The sequence below is a fragment of the Camelus bactrianus genome, chromosome 7 (assembly GCF_048773025.1).
Source record: "Camelus bactrianus isolate YW-2024 breed Bactrian camel chromosome 7, ASM4877302v1, whole genome shotgun sequence".
Classification (NCBI taxonomy): Eukaryota; Metazoa; Chordata; class Mammalia; order Artiodactyla; family Camelidae; genus Camelus; species Camelus bactrianus.
In genome coordinates this window covers 6,189,463-6,207,095 of record NC_133545.1, presented here as the reverse complement: position 1 = coordinate 6,207,095, position 17,633 = coordinate 6,189,463, and the positions used below count along the sequence as shown (strand labels likewise).

General features: G+C 41.3%; 1 long non-coding RNA gene across 1 annotated transcript; it reads right to left on the bottom strand.

Annotated features, from left to right (window-relative positions):
- Positions 1 to 3,007: 3,007 nt before the first annotated feature.
- LOC141578243 (uncharacterized) lies at positions 3,008 to 14,658 on the bottom strand. Its single transcript, XR_012508383.1, has 2 exons — positions 14,575 to 14,658; positions 3,008 to 4,795 (listed from the first exon to the last, which is right to left on the bottom strand). It is a non-coding gene; the product is annotated as an uncharacterized LOC141578243 (long non-coding RNA).
- Between the last annotated feature and the right edge of the window lie 2,975 nt (positions 14,659 to 17,633).

Here is a 17,633-nt window from a genome sequence, read left to right as displayed (position 1 = left end):
ATTTTTTATTGTTTCACTCTAGTTTTAGTGGGATTAGAGAAGGAATTCAGACAAATGCATGTGTTCAGACTACCACGTTAAACAGAAATTAATTGCTTACATTTTGATAAGAGATGTCTGAGACCAACCAGAATGGCCTTCCATCCAGATGAACCAAAGAGTCTTGCAGATGTGGGAGAGCTGAAAGTAATTTTGGACTGGTCAGCATTCCAGGAAATCCCAGCTAGCCTGCTTTGGCAAGTGGTCCTAATTACTGTCCGAGAGACTATAAAGGTGAGGGGTGTATCTCCCCTCTATTATTCATCTGCGAGAAGGCTCAGCTCTTCACTTCTCTCAGCCCCAGCTCCCAAGGAACTTGGAACATAGTTCTTATTCCAATAACTTAACTTTCTGTTACTGGATAAACTCAATGAAGACACAGTCATGCCTTACAAAGCCATTTTTCCTAAGTATTCACGTTAGTCATAATCATGAACGCACATTTTCTTGTATCTTTGAAAACTTTGATTCACTTTAACATTTAGTATTTTAAAATATGAATGATTTAAAGCAGGAAAATTAAGATTTGATGTGCAAAGATAATAGCCAAGATTTGTTGACCATTTTCTAATCCTTTTCATTCTTTTCTTCTGATTCATGTGAAATTTCTTACCTGGATTTTGGTGAGGATGCTTATACCCAATCAGTGAGTGGGATTTGGCCTCAACAACAAAACCATTGGTTAAAGATGATTTTTAGCATTTTATGGCAACTTCTACGTCACAGCAGTAGTCTTTCTTAAAGATGAAGGATATGGTCATGTTAAACTTGGTATAAATATTTGACTTATTATAACTATCAGGGATTGTTAAGAAAAGAAGAGAAGTCTGTAACAAATGTGAACACTAAATGTATTCTTGGCCAAGAAGTCCTCTAGTCAAAGCTCTACACAGAAAGTGGATGGAAAGTGAATCTTCTGTTTATACTGCCATCTGCTGCTGCCTTGAGTCAGGAAGGCATTTTGCAGATCATAGACGATTTTTTTTTTTAAATCAAAGCTCATTTTGTTGACATGAGTTTTTTTTGCTAAACATTTGGCACAAGTATGTTCATTATTTTTTCCTGTGATCCCTGGATGTCCTAAAATATTTGTGAAGGACAAGAGGCTTCCATCTGGTAATTTATTTCTATTTCCCATCATGCAACTATATTCATTTTGAATATCAGTTTGTGTTAAGCTGTTTAAAATCCAGGGAAAATAACCAAGAAATGTATTGCTTTTTGTAGAATTACATTGTATGGTTCATATAACATTAAAACTTTTTGAAAATTATGAAAACAACTCATCCTAAGTTATTTAGAGTAGCTACTTAAGAGATTTATATACTGAAAGTGAAAGCAGCTGCTTTGGCTGGTCCGATGGTAGTGGGTTATCAGAACTTATTAACGTTAGTGTTACTAAAGTTGGTATACAACCCCCCACTGCTAAATTTGACTGGCTTTTTACCATTTGAGTTTGTATCCAATTAAAAAAATAACTTTGCAAAATATTCACTTTGGGGGAAAAACATTCTTAAATAAGTGCGCTTGTAACAACTAGGAACATTATCATTCTTTTTCTAAGTTTAACAAATGCCTAAGTTTTTTGGTTTTTTTTTTCAACCAGAAGGGGTCTTTTGCAGGTTTGAGCCTTTCATTTGTACTTAGCCTGAATGACAGTTTCCTACATCTTTTGGGACCCGAGCGCACCTCCCGTGTAGTAGCCCTTGGAGATGGGGCCAATACAGCGTCATTGCCAAGGGTGGAGCCTCCCTGGCAGCGTGTCCAGGGTGCCTTTTTGCTCAGAAGGGAAGAGCAGTTTTCAGGGGACCAGGTACAATCTGGCCTGATTGTCTCCTCTGAGGACCAAGGCTCTCCTCGCCGTCATGGTTACCTTCTGCCTGAGTGGCAAACATTTGTCAATGATCCATTTCTGTAAGCATCTCTTAGGAGTTCAGGCCTACCCACTCTGTTTAGAGGAGTTTAGGGAGAAGAGCTAGGGTGCAGAGCCAAAAGGGGAAATCCACAAGTCTTTCCTTGACCCTGCTCTATTATATTTGCCTTAGTGCAAAATAGTAATGATCATTTTTAAAAATAATACAACCAGCGATAATCTTTCCTTCCTAGACAATGAGACTGGCCATTGAAGCAAAGCAAAGAAAATAACGAGGGTGCTACCCCTTCCCAAAGCTCCTGACTATGGAGGAAATAGCACAGATATCTTTTTCTCTTTTTTCTGCAGTGGGGAAAGAGGACAAGGGTTGGTGGTTGAGTCACTGAAACAGGAATTATCTCTAGTCCAAACCCTATCATGATTGCAACTGATAGGCAAAGTTACAGGAAACAAAAATTAAAGCAAATACTTGGATAATTGAAGCAGCCTTTCCATTGCTCCCAAACCCCTTTGCCTCTTGTATCTGAATACTGTTTTCTTAGTTGCCTGGATCATGGGCTCTGCTCCTGGGTGTGTGTGTGTGTGTGTGTGTGTGTGTGTGTGTGTGTGTGTGTGTGTGTGTGTGTGTGTGTGTGTGTGTGTGTGTGTGTACGATGAGCAAGTAAGCACATCTCAGGGACCTGGCTTGTGAAGCGTGATTGTAGCAGCGCCCTGGTTCGCCTCTGCGTGTTCCCCTGGGGACTAATAATTGTGTTGATCTGGGTATCAAATGTCTCGCTCTCCAGGGACAGGATGGAAATTGATCCCTTGGAGACACTATGCTTCTAGGGCCCACCTGATTCCCCCACCCCATCTCTGAGCCCCTGCCACTGCCTTTGGCAAAAAACACCCCACCTTTCCCTCCAGACAGAGTGCCCCGTTCTGCCTTTACCTAACTACATCTTGCCTCATATTCTCATTTTCCATCCCCTTTTCTGGCTCCCCAGCTAGAAAGGGAGTGTTTCCTGAGTCCTTTCATCCGTGTATTCCTTGTGTCTAGCACCCAACCCCCCACCTCACAGGTACACATTTTGTGTTTTTGGAATGAATGAGCAATTGAGTGAATACACATTTATTTAAAATTACTGACTGTCATATATAACATTTTCAAGGTCTAGAAGTCAGCTTATTCCTAATGGGTGGCCTAAGTAAACTGAAGGGCCCCTCTGGGAGCTGGAGCAGGTGGTGGGAGTTGTCGGGAGTGACAGGATTAAGGGGCTGGGGAGGAAAGGACAGAGCGGACACTGACGTGCTGCAGACGTCTCTGAGAGCACGCTGGTGATGCCCGGAGCCCTCCCCGGCTCTGGGCTGCAGCGGTCAGATGTGTGTCCCCAAAGCCCTCCTCCCAAGCCCGCTCTGAGCAGCTGCGGTGCAGAGAGCAGCAGCTTCTCCTGTTCTTCCCAACTTCGGGAAGCGGGAGGCAAGCCCCGACACCATCTCTTAGCAGCCCAGAGCCCCAGTCAGGGGCAACTCCGAAATCGAGCGGGGCTGGACCTGGCCACAGCAGTGCTCGTTCAACAGTCCTGCGCCTGGCACTCTCATGTTTGCTCACAATACTCACTGCACTTTATCTCCAGAATAAAACCCACTCAAAAATGGGAAGTCTGTGTGTGCTTTAATTTTCAGGTCTGTGGTTCCACGGAGGCTCTGCAGTAAGCTTCTCGGTGAAGCTCCCACCAGCATTCTTTCAGAATCAGTTCTTTTCTCTTTCCTTCTCTGCTTCCACCTCTACAGAATGGAATCATTATCTTCCCAACACACCAAGGGGTTAACGACAGAGGTTGCGCTGGGGCGGCTGTGGAAAGCTGGGGCCCTCAGCAGTAGCCCATGCCTTAGTGGCTGTCTCTCCTTGCTGTCGGTGAAGGATGCTTCTGAAGAAAGTCTGGGTGGATTCTGAGCATGGCAGCCTCCTGTGGCACGCATGTCTCAGCCAGCCCTAGTCCCAGGGGACAGTGGGCACCTCTCCAGCAGCTGGGAGGAGGCCCATTCACGGTCACCACTGAACCTTGGAAAAAAAGATCCTGAGACAGTAGCTTGAAGAACACTCAGTTGATTCTGTGTAGCATCTAATACACAACTTTCATATTTCCCTGATTGCCTCATAATTTTTCTTCCAGCTTGTAGTTTGAATTTGGATCCAAATAAAAGCCATACACTGTCATTGGTCAACATGTCTCTTAATCCTCTGTAAAATTTTTTAAATTAAGATATAACTCACATATCATAAGTCACCCTTTTAAAGTATACCATTCAGTTATTTTTAACATATTCACAAGGTTATGCAACCATTGCCTCTATCAAATTCCACAATATTTTCTTTACCCCCCAAAAGAAACCCCAGTATCCATCAGCAAACACTGCCATTTTTCCCCTCCCACCCCAGTCCCTGGCAACCACTAATCTACCTTCTGTCTCTTAATTCTCTTTTAATCTATAGGCGTCTCCTCTTTCTCTTATGCAATTGGCTTGTTGAGGAAACTGGGTCATTTGCCCTCAGTTTTCAGGCGGTAGACGTCCCTGACTGCCTCCCTGGGGTGTTGTCTCCAGTGTTCTTTTGCTCTGTATTCTCCTGTAAATGGATGGTGAGGTCTGGAGTCTTGATCAGATTCCAGATGGATTTGGGGGGTGGGCATCCCTGGTACTGTGAAGGTCTATAAAGAAGCACATGGTGCTGGAGTCTGTTTTTGTGGTGGTAACAGCTGTTGGTTGTTGCCCGGATCCATCACTTCATCAGGGGCCGCCGGCACAGCGGTGTGGCTTTAACTCTCCCATTCCTTCTTACCTGTTAGTTAGCATGTCTCTACGAAGAGAAACTTTCCCTCAGCAACTCTGAGATGCAGTGTGCTGAATAAAAGCAGGATAAATGTTTGAGTCTTTTCATCTACTTATAGTCGTGAAAATAATAAGCTGGTTTCTAAGCATCCTCCAAAATGTTCATTGAGGGTTGGTTGTTGGTTTTGGGGTGTTTTTTTTTGGTAGCATCATTATAAACTACTCATTAAAGAATCCATTATAAATGTGGGCAAGGCAGAATGGGCCCAGATTCTGGAGGACCTTAAAATCTGGCAGAAGGACATAAACTATGGTGTTCAGGGAGCCTTGTTGATTTCTGATCAAGGCATTATTTGGTGAAAATGATGTTGAAGAAATAAGATCAGAAAAGCAGCAGAATGTCAGGACAAACTCGGAATGAGGGCAGGGGATTAATAAGCAAGAGTCACAAAGATCAAAAAGGATCTGTGGCTATAATTTAATGAGAGAGAAGCAGCTGAACAAGATTAGAGGTGGGAAACAAAGAAACAAAGAACACACAGAAAGGGGAGGGTGTAGCTTGAGAGTAGAGTGCATGGTAGAGCACGTGCCTAGGATGCATGAGGTCCTGGGTTCAATTCCCAGTACCTCCACTTAAATAAACCTAACTATCACCTGCCCCGCCCCCCAAAAAAGATCACACAGAAGAAACACTGTGAAGAACTATTCAGACATTGCAAGTGATTGACAGGCTGTGGAGAACATGAACTCTAAAAGTTCAACTCAGGGGAATGTTCATTTTTTTTTTCTTTTGGCTAAAAACAGAGCAGTTGGATAAGGGAGACAGTTCTGAAGAGAGAAGATAGGGGTGATGAGGCTGGAACTGGAAAGATTGTTTGACGTTGGAGTGAGACGTTCGAGCGGGGATACCCAGATAGCACAGGCTGGCACGGCTGAAGCCAGCAGAGTGAAGGCAAGGCTGTGAAGAGATCTGTCAAGGGAGAGACAGATTTAGGTACTCACAGGGCAGGAGGAGGGAACAGGAAAGGACCGATGGTGAGATAAGGCAGGCAGCCCAGAGTCAGGGAGGATGAGGGAGGAGAGTTAAGGAGCCACATGGTTGGGTTGGGTTAAGGAGAATAAGAATTGAGATGTGGACCTAGAGATGATCATACTAAGTGAAGTTAAGTCAGACAGAGAAAGACATGTATCATGTGATATCACTTATATGTGGAACCTGAAAAATGATACAAATGAATGGATTTACAAAACAGAAACAGACTCACAGACAGAGAAAACAAATTTATGGTTACCAAAGGGGAAACGATGGGGGAAGGATAAATTAGGAGTTTGGGATTAGCAGATACAAACTACTATATACAAAATAGATAAACAACAGGTCCTACTGTATAGCACAGGGAACTGTATTCAATAGCTTGTAATAAACTATAATGAAAAAGAATCTGAAAAAGAATATATATATAACTGAATTGCTATGCTGTACCCCAGAAACTAACAACATCATAAATCAACTATACTTCAATTTTAAAAAATACACTTGCGAGATGGAAGATTAGCATCAATGTCACCAGCATGGAGAACAGCTGGCTTTTTAAGGGAAAATAGCTTTGCAGCCAGGACCCCCTGGACAGTAAGTTTTGCAGTCTTTGCTCTGGGTAAAACTCTGAGTAAATCCCTTACTCAAAGTGCCTTGGCTTCTTAACTGCAAGAGGGTGACTACTGCGATACAAATCACTTTATATCGAAGAAGCTAAATAGTGGCCAACTTTGAGTGGGCCTGTTTGCGGTTTCATTTTTAATAAAAAGAGGAACTTTTTAGAACAGTTTTAGACTTAAACAGATCTATCGAGAAGACAGTACAGGGTTTCCATATACCTCGCACCCAGTGTCCCCTGTTATTAACATCTCACATTGGCAGGGTACATTGGTCACAATGAGTGAACCAATATTGGTACATGATATTGACTAAAAGCTCACACATTATTCGGATTTCCTGTTTCCCCCTAACATCCTTTTTCTGTTCCAGGATCCCATCCAGGACACCCCATTATATTTAGTCGGCATGTCTCCTTGGTCTCCCCTTGGCTGTAACAGTTTCTCAGAGTTTCCCTGTTTTTGATGACCTCGATAGTTTTGAGGCTTGCCGATCAGGTATTTTGTAGAATGTCCCTTCATTGGGATTTCTCTGATTTTTTTTCATGATTATGCCAGTGTTATGGGTTTGGGGAGAAGATCAGAAGTGAAGGACCATCCTAATCTTACTGCATCACGGCCACATCCTATCGCTGTGACTTAGCACTGCTGACCCAACCTTCATCACTTGGTGGAGGTACAGTTTGCCCGGTTTCTCCACAGGAAAGTCACTTTTTTTCTCTTCCTTTCCATACTGTCCTCTTCGGTGGAATGGGCACTTTTAAAATGCTGTTTACATTTTGATCCTCGCACCCTCTGGAGGCCTGGTGATAACGCCACCCACGTCTGCACACCCCCACCCACATTCCTACCCATGCCCCCTACGTTTGCTGCCCAGACCCCTCTTTCCCGCTGTCTTTCCCCCTTTCTGTGCAGAGCCTGCTGCTGCGTCTTGCCAGGAAGTCTGCGTCACACTTTGAATAAATATCCTCATGAAACAAGAAAATGGCGAGTGGGTGTCACTAGAGCCCAGGAGACAGTTCCTGTGACCTGGGGTGATGAGGCTGTGAGCTGCTGAGGAAGGTTTGTTTGGGTTTCTTAGCGCTATCAGCTGTGACACGTGTAGCAGTTAATCACCCCATCAATCGTCTCTAGCATAATGATCCTCTCAGTTAACACAGCAGAGCCTGCTAGCAAGTATCATTACGTCTAAATTGGATCCCTGGGCAATGTTCTAATTACAATATTTGAATTTTTTAAATGAACTCATCGAAAGATGAGTTTCATGCTGTAATTAGTGATTTCCTCCTATTGAACAGGAATGTGTACAATGTACCCTTGAAGTAAATGATCATTCTGTCCTGTAGCACTAAAGTGGGCTTACGTGTATGATTAATTAAAGTAATTACATCTTGCTTCTTATTAGACTATATTAGATTCTAATTCTTATATTATATATTATATTACATATAATACCTAATATATTTATATATTTATAAATATATTTAAGTGTTTATGTATTTATAGATAAATATATTACATGGAATATAATATTCTCTTATAGTATTTATATTCTATGTTGTATCCTGTATTCTATACAATCTAATAGGATATTCTATATCATATATTCTTACTGGAAACATATATGAATACATATACAAAATGTAAACATAATCTTGGTTGAAAATCTGAAAGTGGGGAATGGGAAGATGTTATTTCTGAGCAAGGTTATATTACACTATGCAAAGTAGCAAAGGCACATAGGATATAAAAAATCAGGCTTTGGGGAAGTCATATTTTAATTAAAATAGAAAATTTAATCCTTGGTATTGGCCAGAGTCTAACCGGGATAGGCTCACACTCGATGCTGTGCAGACATGGGAAGCACTGGCCCTGGCAACCAGGGAGAGCCTGTTGAGGATGTGAGCCTATCCAGGGTGACCTCCCCAGGCCACTGTGTACGGCTGTGCAGGTTGTGCACTGCACAACTCCAGAGGGCACCATTCATATGGAGACTACAGACTATACTGAGATGCTCCTGGAGTTGTGCTTTATGGATCTGGATCGCCCATAAATTGTGTGGGCAGCAGGGGGTTTTTCTGAACACTTTCCTAATTCTCTCTTTTTTTCGATTCATAGTACTCACAGGTTATTAATATTAATGATTTACACATCTGGCATCTCATGTAATTGGATCTACCACCAACACCTGAGTAGGGCAGTCTGACCATTTACCATCATTTGATTCTTTTGCACTACATCTTTGTTTCCAATTACCGATATGAATCAGTATTTTAGTCTATGCCTCCTGGTGGGATAGCCTTCTCTACCTTGTGTGTGTGTGTTTTCCATTTTTTTTTGTTGATGTACAATGTTATATAATTTACAGGCGTACAATATAGTAATTCCCAATTTTTGAAAGTTAATCCTGCTCTTATTTTGAAGACCAGCCATGGAGAATCTTTTATCACCTGCATTCTACTGACACACAGAGCAGCATATCAAGGTCTGCCAAAATAGAGAATCGCTATGTTCATATTGGAAACTTACACGTGGATGTTCATAGCAGACTTAGTCATAATGGTCAAACCCAAGTGTCCATCAACTGCTGAATACATGAACAGAATGTGGTCCGTCCTACCATAAAAAGGGATGGATTACTGACACATACTACAGGATGGCAGAACCCTGAAAACATGCTAAGTGTAAGAAGCTAGACACAAAAGGCCATATATTGTATGATTCCCTTTATATGAATGTTAAGAATAGGCAAATCTAAAGTAGATTTGTGGTTGCCAGTGAATGGGAGAGAGGGGAAGAGGAATGACTGCCAGGGGATATGGCATTTCTTTTTGGGATAATGAAGACAGGACAGTGGTGATGGTTGAATAACCCTGTGTATATACTAAAACTCACTGAATTGTACACATTAAAAGGATGAATTTTATGGTGCACAAATATATCAATAAAGCTGTAAAAAAAAAGACTTTAAAATCACAGCAGAATCACAGAACTTTAGAGATGCATTTTTGAGGGCTCTAGACCAATTCCTCCTTTTACGTACAAGGAAAATCAGGTTCTAAGCAGTTGGTTCGTTGCCCACAGTCACAGTAGTCTTTTGATTGCCGTACTGTGATTAAATTTTAGGGAGAAGGTGTTTTGCGAGGGCATGAATTACATATATGTAGGGGGGACAGATAAATCGGGAATTTGGGATTAACAGATATACACTCCTATATATAAAACAGATAAACAACAAGGACCTACTGTATAGCACAGGGAACTATATTAAATTATCTTATAACAGCTTATAAAGAAAAAGAATCTGAAAAAGAATATATATAACTGAATCACTTTATTGTACACCTGAAACATTGTAAATCAACCATAGTTCAATAAAAACATTGTTTAAAAAATTACATATATGTGGCTGTTGATGTATCCAAGAGATGGTACTTACAGCAAATTACATTTCACAATTTGAAATGTAGTTTTAGTATCCTCTTGAAGTTCTGCTGTATTTATATCCCCGGCCACGTCCCAGAAGTTAGGATATTAAGTTGTTAAAACACTAAGCCCATCAGCTGGCTCCCTTCCGATATTCTCTCCAGTCACTCTGCCAGCTCACTGGTTAGAGGGACACAAACGGGTATCTGTACATTCCTGCACTCAGCAGCATTATTCACAACAGTCAAACGTGGAAGCAACCCAAATGTCCATCAATGTGTGTTGAACAGACAAAATGTGGTGCATATGTATATGTACAATGGAATAATAAGTGAAGTAAGTTAGTCACAAGAAGATAAATACTGTATGATTCTTTTTTAATTTAAAAAAATTATTTGTTTGTTTGTGGGGGAGGTAATTAAGTTTGTTTATTTATTTAATGGAGGTACTGGGGATTGAACCCAGAACCTCATGCCTGCTAAGGGTGCACTCTACCACTGAGCTATAATATACCCTCTCCTGCTGTATGAGTCTGTTTATATGAGATACCTGGGACAGTCATCTTCATGGAGCTAGAAAGGAGAGGTGGTTGCCAGGTGCTGGCAGGAGAGGGAGGTGGGCGGAGGTTGTTTATTTGGTATAGATTTTCAGTTTTGCAAGATCAAAAAAGTTCTGGAGATGGATGGTGGTGATCACACAACACTGTGAAAGGACTTAATGCCACACACTATAAATTGTTGAAAATGCTAAATGGTACGTTGTCTATGTTATACTACAATAAAAAGAAATTGAAGGCAGTAACAAAACAGTGAGGTTACAGATGCCTGTGGAAACTGCTCTGTAGGACAAAGATCCAATCATACAATACATTATAATGGTTGGGCCCATGGGACCAGTGGACATTTATATTATAAAAATTGTTTATTCGTTGTTAAGAGAATTTGGTCAGTACAAAAACTCAGTGTTATAAAGTAACACAAGTAAGGCTTGAAACTGCCCTTTCCTGTCAATGAAAGTGAGACATACATGTAAGACTATTTTATAGCAAACTATAAATTTTGGTTTTTTTATTTATAGTGATTTAAAATTCCTATGTCTATTATATTATGTTTCATAATTTGACATTTATACATAGTTTACCTATTTATGTGGAGCGATTTTATATTTGCTGCTTTTGTCATTAATGACATATAAGTAACATCAATTAAAAATGTTTTTTAATTTAAGAAAAGGGGCCCTTTAATCAATTTGCACTGTCAGTAACCCAGGGCTGTCCGTAACCCTGCTTTTGGCATAGCCATCCTCACTATGGGGGGTAGGAGGCGCACAAAACATACGTGTTATCGATGATGCACATGGGAAGCAACACCCAGCATCGTTCCTGAAATTTCTGGGCCAATTCGGGAGCAAACTTTTACAGCCAGGACAGAGGAAGTCAGTATGTCTTCCAATGGAGTTAAAGGAAGAGGCTACAGTGCAGGCTGAGGAATGAAGATCTGTGCTTCTGCAGGAGGAGGACCTGCAGGATCTGGAGGAAAGTCAGGAGACTGGAAGCCTAGGGAGAGGTGGGAGGTGTGGAGCCTGGTGGCTTTTAGGGAAATACTGGGATTGGACAGCAGAAAGGGAACAAGATAAAGAGCCTATGAGGGAGGAAGGAGATGCAGCGCCTCCCCAGGGCCCAGGTGGCTGAAACCCGACACCTAGACTGAAGAGGACAGAAGAAACAACTCTTCCCAGGACCTGGGACTCCAAGGAGAGAAGCGCCAGGAGGGGACTGTGCAGGGGTGGTGGCACACGGCCTGCTAGGCTCAGGCAGCCCTCAACTGATTTTTGAGTAAGGAAAAAAGGCAATACAACAGAGAAAAAAAACCAGTCTTCAACAAATTACTGGGACAATTGGACATCCATATGCAAAAATTAAATCTAGACATAGACTTTATGCCCCTCACAAAAATTGGCTCAAAATGGATCCAAAGACCTAAACTTAAAATGCAAAACTATAAAACTTTTAGACGATAACATACAAAAAACTCTAGGTGAACTTAGGGATGGTGATGACTTACTATATATATATATATATTTTTTTTTTTTAATTTTTATTGAAGTGTAGTTGATTTACAACGTTGGTTTCAGGTGTACAGCATAGTGATTCAGTTATCCATGTACATATATATATATATTTCTTCTTTTCAGATTCTTTTCCATTATGTTATTACAAGAAATTAAATATTCTACCTACCTATACAGTAGGTCCTTGTTGTTTATCTGTTTTATATATACTAATGTGTGTCTGTTAATCCCCAACCTTTAGTTTATTCCTCCCTACCCTTTCCCCTTTGGTAACCAGTTTGTTTTCTATGGTGATGACTTTTTAGATACAGCATCAAAGGCATGATCCACGAAAGAAATCAGTGATAAGCTGGATTCATTAAAATTTAAAAGGTCTGCTCTAGGAAAGATACTGTCAAGAGAATGCAAAGACAAGCCACAGGCTAGGAGACGATATTTACAAAAGACATATCTGATAAAGGACTGCTATCCAAAGTATACAAAGAACACTTAAAGTTCAATAATAAGAAAACAATTCAATTTTTTAAATGGGCAAAAGACTCAGACACCTCACCAAAGAAGATATACACATGGAAAATAAGCATATGAAAAGCTGTTCAACATCATATGTCATTAGGGAATTGTAGATTAAAACAAGAAATTCCTGCACACATATTAGAACTGTCTAAATCCAAAACACTGCAAACACTAAATGCTGGTAAGGATGTGGAGCAACTGGAACTCTCATTCACTGCTGGTGATAATATAAAATGGTACTGCCACTTTGGAAGAGACTTTGGCAATTTCTTACAAAAATAAACATACTCTAACCATACAATCCAACATCACACTTCTTGGTATTTACCCAAAGGAGTTGAAAACTTATGTCCACACAAAAACCTGCATACAGACATTTATATCAGCTTTATTCACAACTGCCAAAACTTGGAAAATGTCCCTTAGGAGGTAAATGGATAAATAAACTGTGGCACATTCAGACAGTGAAATCTTATTTAGCGCTAAAAAGAAATGAGCTATCAAGCCATGAAAAGACATGGAAGAAACTTAAAGACATACCACTAAGTGAAAGAGGCCAATGTGAAAGTCTATATTCTGTATGATTCCAACTATATGTCATTCTGGAGAGGCAAAACTATGGAGACAGTAAAAAGATCAGTGTTTGCCAGGAATTAGGTGGGAGGGAGAAATGAACAGTGGAGCACCGAAGATTTTTAGGGTAGTGAAACTACTCGGATATTATAATGGTTGGTACGTGTCATTAAACACTTACCCCGACTCATAGAACATACAACACCAAGAGTGAATCTTAATGTAACCTTGGGGCTTTGGGTGATAATGATGTGTCAATTCATGGATTGTAACAAATGTAGCCCTCTGGTTCAGGATGTTGACAGGGTGGGAGGCTGTACGTAAGCAGTGACAGCCAGTACATGGGAAATCTCTATATATTCTTCTCAATTTTTCTGTGAACCTAAAACTGCCCTAAAAATACAGTCTATTTAGAAATGGGGGGTGTGGGGGGGAAATCCCAAAACACTAGAGGACGGTGATTCTTCAGAACTTGAGTTACTTTACTTCTATCATTTTATTTCACCAGTTGGAATTTTTGTTTCAAGTTTACTTTAAAATTAAATTTAAGTGAATTTTAAAGTTTAATTTTAAATAAATCGGTTTAAACTGGTTTTAAATTTAAATTTGAATTTGTTTAAGTTTAAATTGAAAACACTATTTGAAACAGGGACAGAGGGAACTACACAGTGTAAGATTTGTATTTGGTAAGCGCAAATCTTAATTCTTGAATGAAATAATCTTACTGGATTTGAAAAAATGAACATTTTTTCCTTTTTTAAAATTGTTAATTGTTTTAAAACTAAAGGACGAATAGAGGAAACTGGGATTATTCCTGATTATTACATGAGTATTACTGAAAATTTTGTTGTACAGAGAGGAGTTCAAAATGACCCGCGCCAGTAGTTGGTCCTTGCTAATGAACTTGACAGTGAAATGTCCCAAAGCGGCGCGGTGCGCGCATCTCTCACGGTTCGCTTTTGTACGTCAAGACCCCCATCCCACCACGCCTCCCTTCGCAAAGCTACGGGGACATGGACTTGCCCTTCGAAAAGACGCTGCATCCAGTGGTGCGGGTCTGGAGGCTGAGACCCCCGCCCACTCTGCTCGAGAAAAACCAGGCAAGTTCCTAGCTCGGGTCTTCTGTCTGCAGTTACTGCGCGCCTTATTTCTCCAAGGCATCATTTTTTAAAATCACTGCTTATTTTATATTTTTTTACTTTAGCCTCCAGGGACAAAATTCACTGTTTCCCTTTCTGAGCAGACAGGGGGATCCCCATTTCCCTCCAGGAGAGCTGACACTCCCAGCTCTCCTAGAAGCAGAAGCGCTTGCGGAGAACAGGAGGCCCTGACCGCCGAGACCAGCGGGGCCGCCGCCCGCGGAGGAGATCGGGACCCGTCCGGGCGGCGCGGCTTCCCCGCCCAGGACGCTCGGCTCTGGGAGGGCTAAGCCCCGCAGCGCGTCCCGGGCGGAGCAGGAGCCCGGGCGGCCCGGCGATTTCCCGGCCCCGAGCCCGAGCCCGCGGGGCGTGGGGTCCGGGAAGCAGAACCCGCCCGCGCGCCGCCGCCCCGCGGAAACGCCCCAGCGCTTTGAGACTAAAGACAGATCGTGGGACAGGACCGCCGTCACCCACCTTTCGGATTCCCGAGCCACGGCAGCCGCTTGTTTTGCATGCAAATCACCCACAATGCTCTAGCAGGGTCGCCTGGAGTTCTTTTAATTCCATTGAAAAGAAAAAGGCTCTTTCTTTGACAAAGCTCATAGGTTTAATGGCTTGTTTTTTTCAATGTCTTGTTTCTATGCAGGCCGTATATTTATGGATTTAAAAAGACCCCCCCAACTTATGGGTAATCACCACAAGTGAAAAGGAGATGCAACTGTAGAGACTTATATAAGCAATAGTGTAAGTGTTTCTTTCGGCTGGTCCGAGTGCAGTGGTGTTTACAATTAATTGATCACAGCCAGTTACAGATTTCTTTGTTCCTTCTCCACTCCCACTGCTTCACTTGACTAGCCTTTTACTGCGTTAGGGAAAAGAAAATTCGTGTTATAAAAAAAGAAAATTTTTGTTTTTTCCCTATAGGACAGCCAAGTACTAGATCCTGCCTGACGGTTTCACTCCAGAAACTTGATTGTGCCAGACCACCTGCCAGCCAGGATGACCACTGGACAGCAGCAGGTTCAATTCGTGACTGCACAGATAATGCTGAAAAGGGAGGACCCCTTGTCTCCGGATTGTTCCTTAGGAAGAGGAAGAACCAAAACCTTGGGTGACCTAGAGAATGAACCGTGTCCCTTACACATCCACAGTGCCAGGTGTGAAGGAGAGAGCAGGAGGTTCATTGTGTTTGCTTAAGCCCTGGGTCCACCAACCTTTACTTTTCTAGTAAAACCTAAAGATTTGAGTATTGGAGAAAAAAAGTTCTCAAATGCAGGCTTTTCCAAATCAAGGTTATTTTGGCTTTGGACTGTGGTGTATGCAATGACAGCAGTATAGCGTGGATATACTTATACCATCAAATGATTTATTGTTATCTGAAATTCAAATTTGACTAGGTATCTTGTATTTTATCTGGCAACCCTGTCTTAGTCACACAGGTCTTTGGAAAGAACTAACCTCAAACTCTTTCCTTTCTAGGGTTATTATATTACTCTAGATGGGCCTCATTGTTGCATTGGCCATTCATTATTGCTTTGCTGGTTAGGAATCTTCTGGAGATGGGATACATATGTCATGAAGACTGATGGGACCGTGCAGTCCCCTCACCTGTGGAATGAAAGCTTCTACGGTCAGAGAAACTGACTCTGCTCTCAACTTTCTTAATTTCTTAACGTCCATGCTCATATTATTCCACCACCTAGTACTCCTCCCTCTCTCTCATTTACTTTCTCTTTATCTATCTATCTATCTATCTATCTATCTATCTATCTATCTATCTATCTATTTTTTCATTATTTTGCAACGCTTCTGTTGACTGGGACACTACAGCAATTGGCTTCATGACTTCATTGCATTGTCTGTGTTTCACCGTGGTGCGGCAGGCAGAGCTCTTAAAGAAAGGTTATTCTGGCCCTGCAAGTAATGAACCATGAACTCAGGCTATGACCTTAAGCTGCCCATGGGCTCTCTCAGAAACTCAGTTTCCTCATCTGTAAAATGACAATGTCTGCCCAAACCTGACTAGGTTGTGAAAAATATTAAATGAAATAAGGACTATGAAAAAGCCTTGCCCCTTACAAAACACAGTACAAACATAAGGGTTCTCTCTGCCAAATGTAGAACTCTGACTGGCCAATAGGTTGTTATTCTTTTTCAGTGTTGCTTTATTACCATTATTCTTCAGATACAATAGTCCTGTGCCAATTGCTGGAATATGATCGTAGCATCATCAGTTGGCTCGAACAATCCACTGTAATTAAGGTGGTTCTCCTTCTAGGGGTATATCTATCATGGAGGAAGCAGTGAGGTTAATGAGAAAGGGCTCTGGATCTGGACTGAGAGCACCCACAGGGAGTCCTGGCCTCCTGAGTGCGGTACTCCTAACACCACCTTACCTCTCTGTGGGGTCACTTCAAGACTGAACAAGACAATACTTGAGGGAGTACTAGGGAAATCCAATGTGTTCTCAAGGTGCCTTGAGTTGCCGGCACCTATAAGAACAAACCAAATCGTTTCCTTTATTATATACACACTTGTGACCTTTACACATACTATGCCTTGCTTCTGAAGCCATTAGGATTATACATTTCCACCTAGAAAGGGGGTAGGATGATCATTGTTACGACCGCCCAGTGTCAGATGCAGAGGCAGCTGAATGGCTTTCTCAAGGTTACACAAGAAAGAAAGGGCAGAACTAAGACGAGGAAATGGCTCCCAGTCGCCACCCGGGAGTCCCACAATGTACCCTGCCCTTCTGCCACCTTATCATCTATTCTTGTACCTGGGAGTTGGTTTTTCTTCCTCCAAAATGTTTTCTCTTGGAGAATGTTCACATCTTTATCTTCAAAACTTAACAGGACTGTCAACTTTGAAATGTCTCCTAATTTTGCCTGTTAAGGGTCATGAGTATTATCAAATATTAATCTTTCAAAACATTTAGAAATCCTTATCTATCTTTAAAGACTTTTTCCTCTATGTTTTTGCAAATGATTTAAAGAATGTAGAAATTAAATAAAACCCCACTCTATTAAAAAATTGGAAAAATAAAATCCTTATTCACCCTCACTCCATTACCCTATTTTCTGTCCTTGGTCTCTTAGAATATATACATCTTTACCATATCTGATTTTGGAGTTGGTGGGTGGCTTCTGTGATGGGTTTCCCCAAGTTCATTTTTAGTTTCTGGAGGGAAAGGGCTATTTTAAAAGTATTTTTGTCTTCAGAGCTCTTACCTCAATGGTAAGATAGTGCTTTCAATTTTTTTTTTTTTTAAATTAAGATAAAAACAAGAACAACATATTTAGTACCCAGAAGTAGGTGCCTCTGCAAAAGACTAGTCAAGTGCAGTAGTGAGAAGGGGGGAAAGAGTAGAACGAGGAGTTCGACCTGTAACTGACTGTGAACAATCAATTGAGATAACTCACTACCTTCGGACCAGCCAAGAAGGCAGCTTTCTTCCTAAAGTATTTAAAACCTAAATATTTGTTCACTTTAACCTTACAGTGATATTCCAGTTAAAGTTTATAAATGAT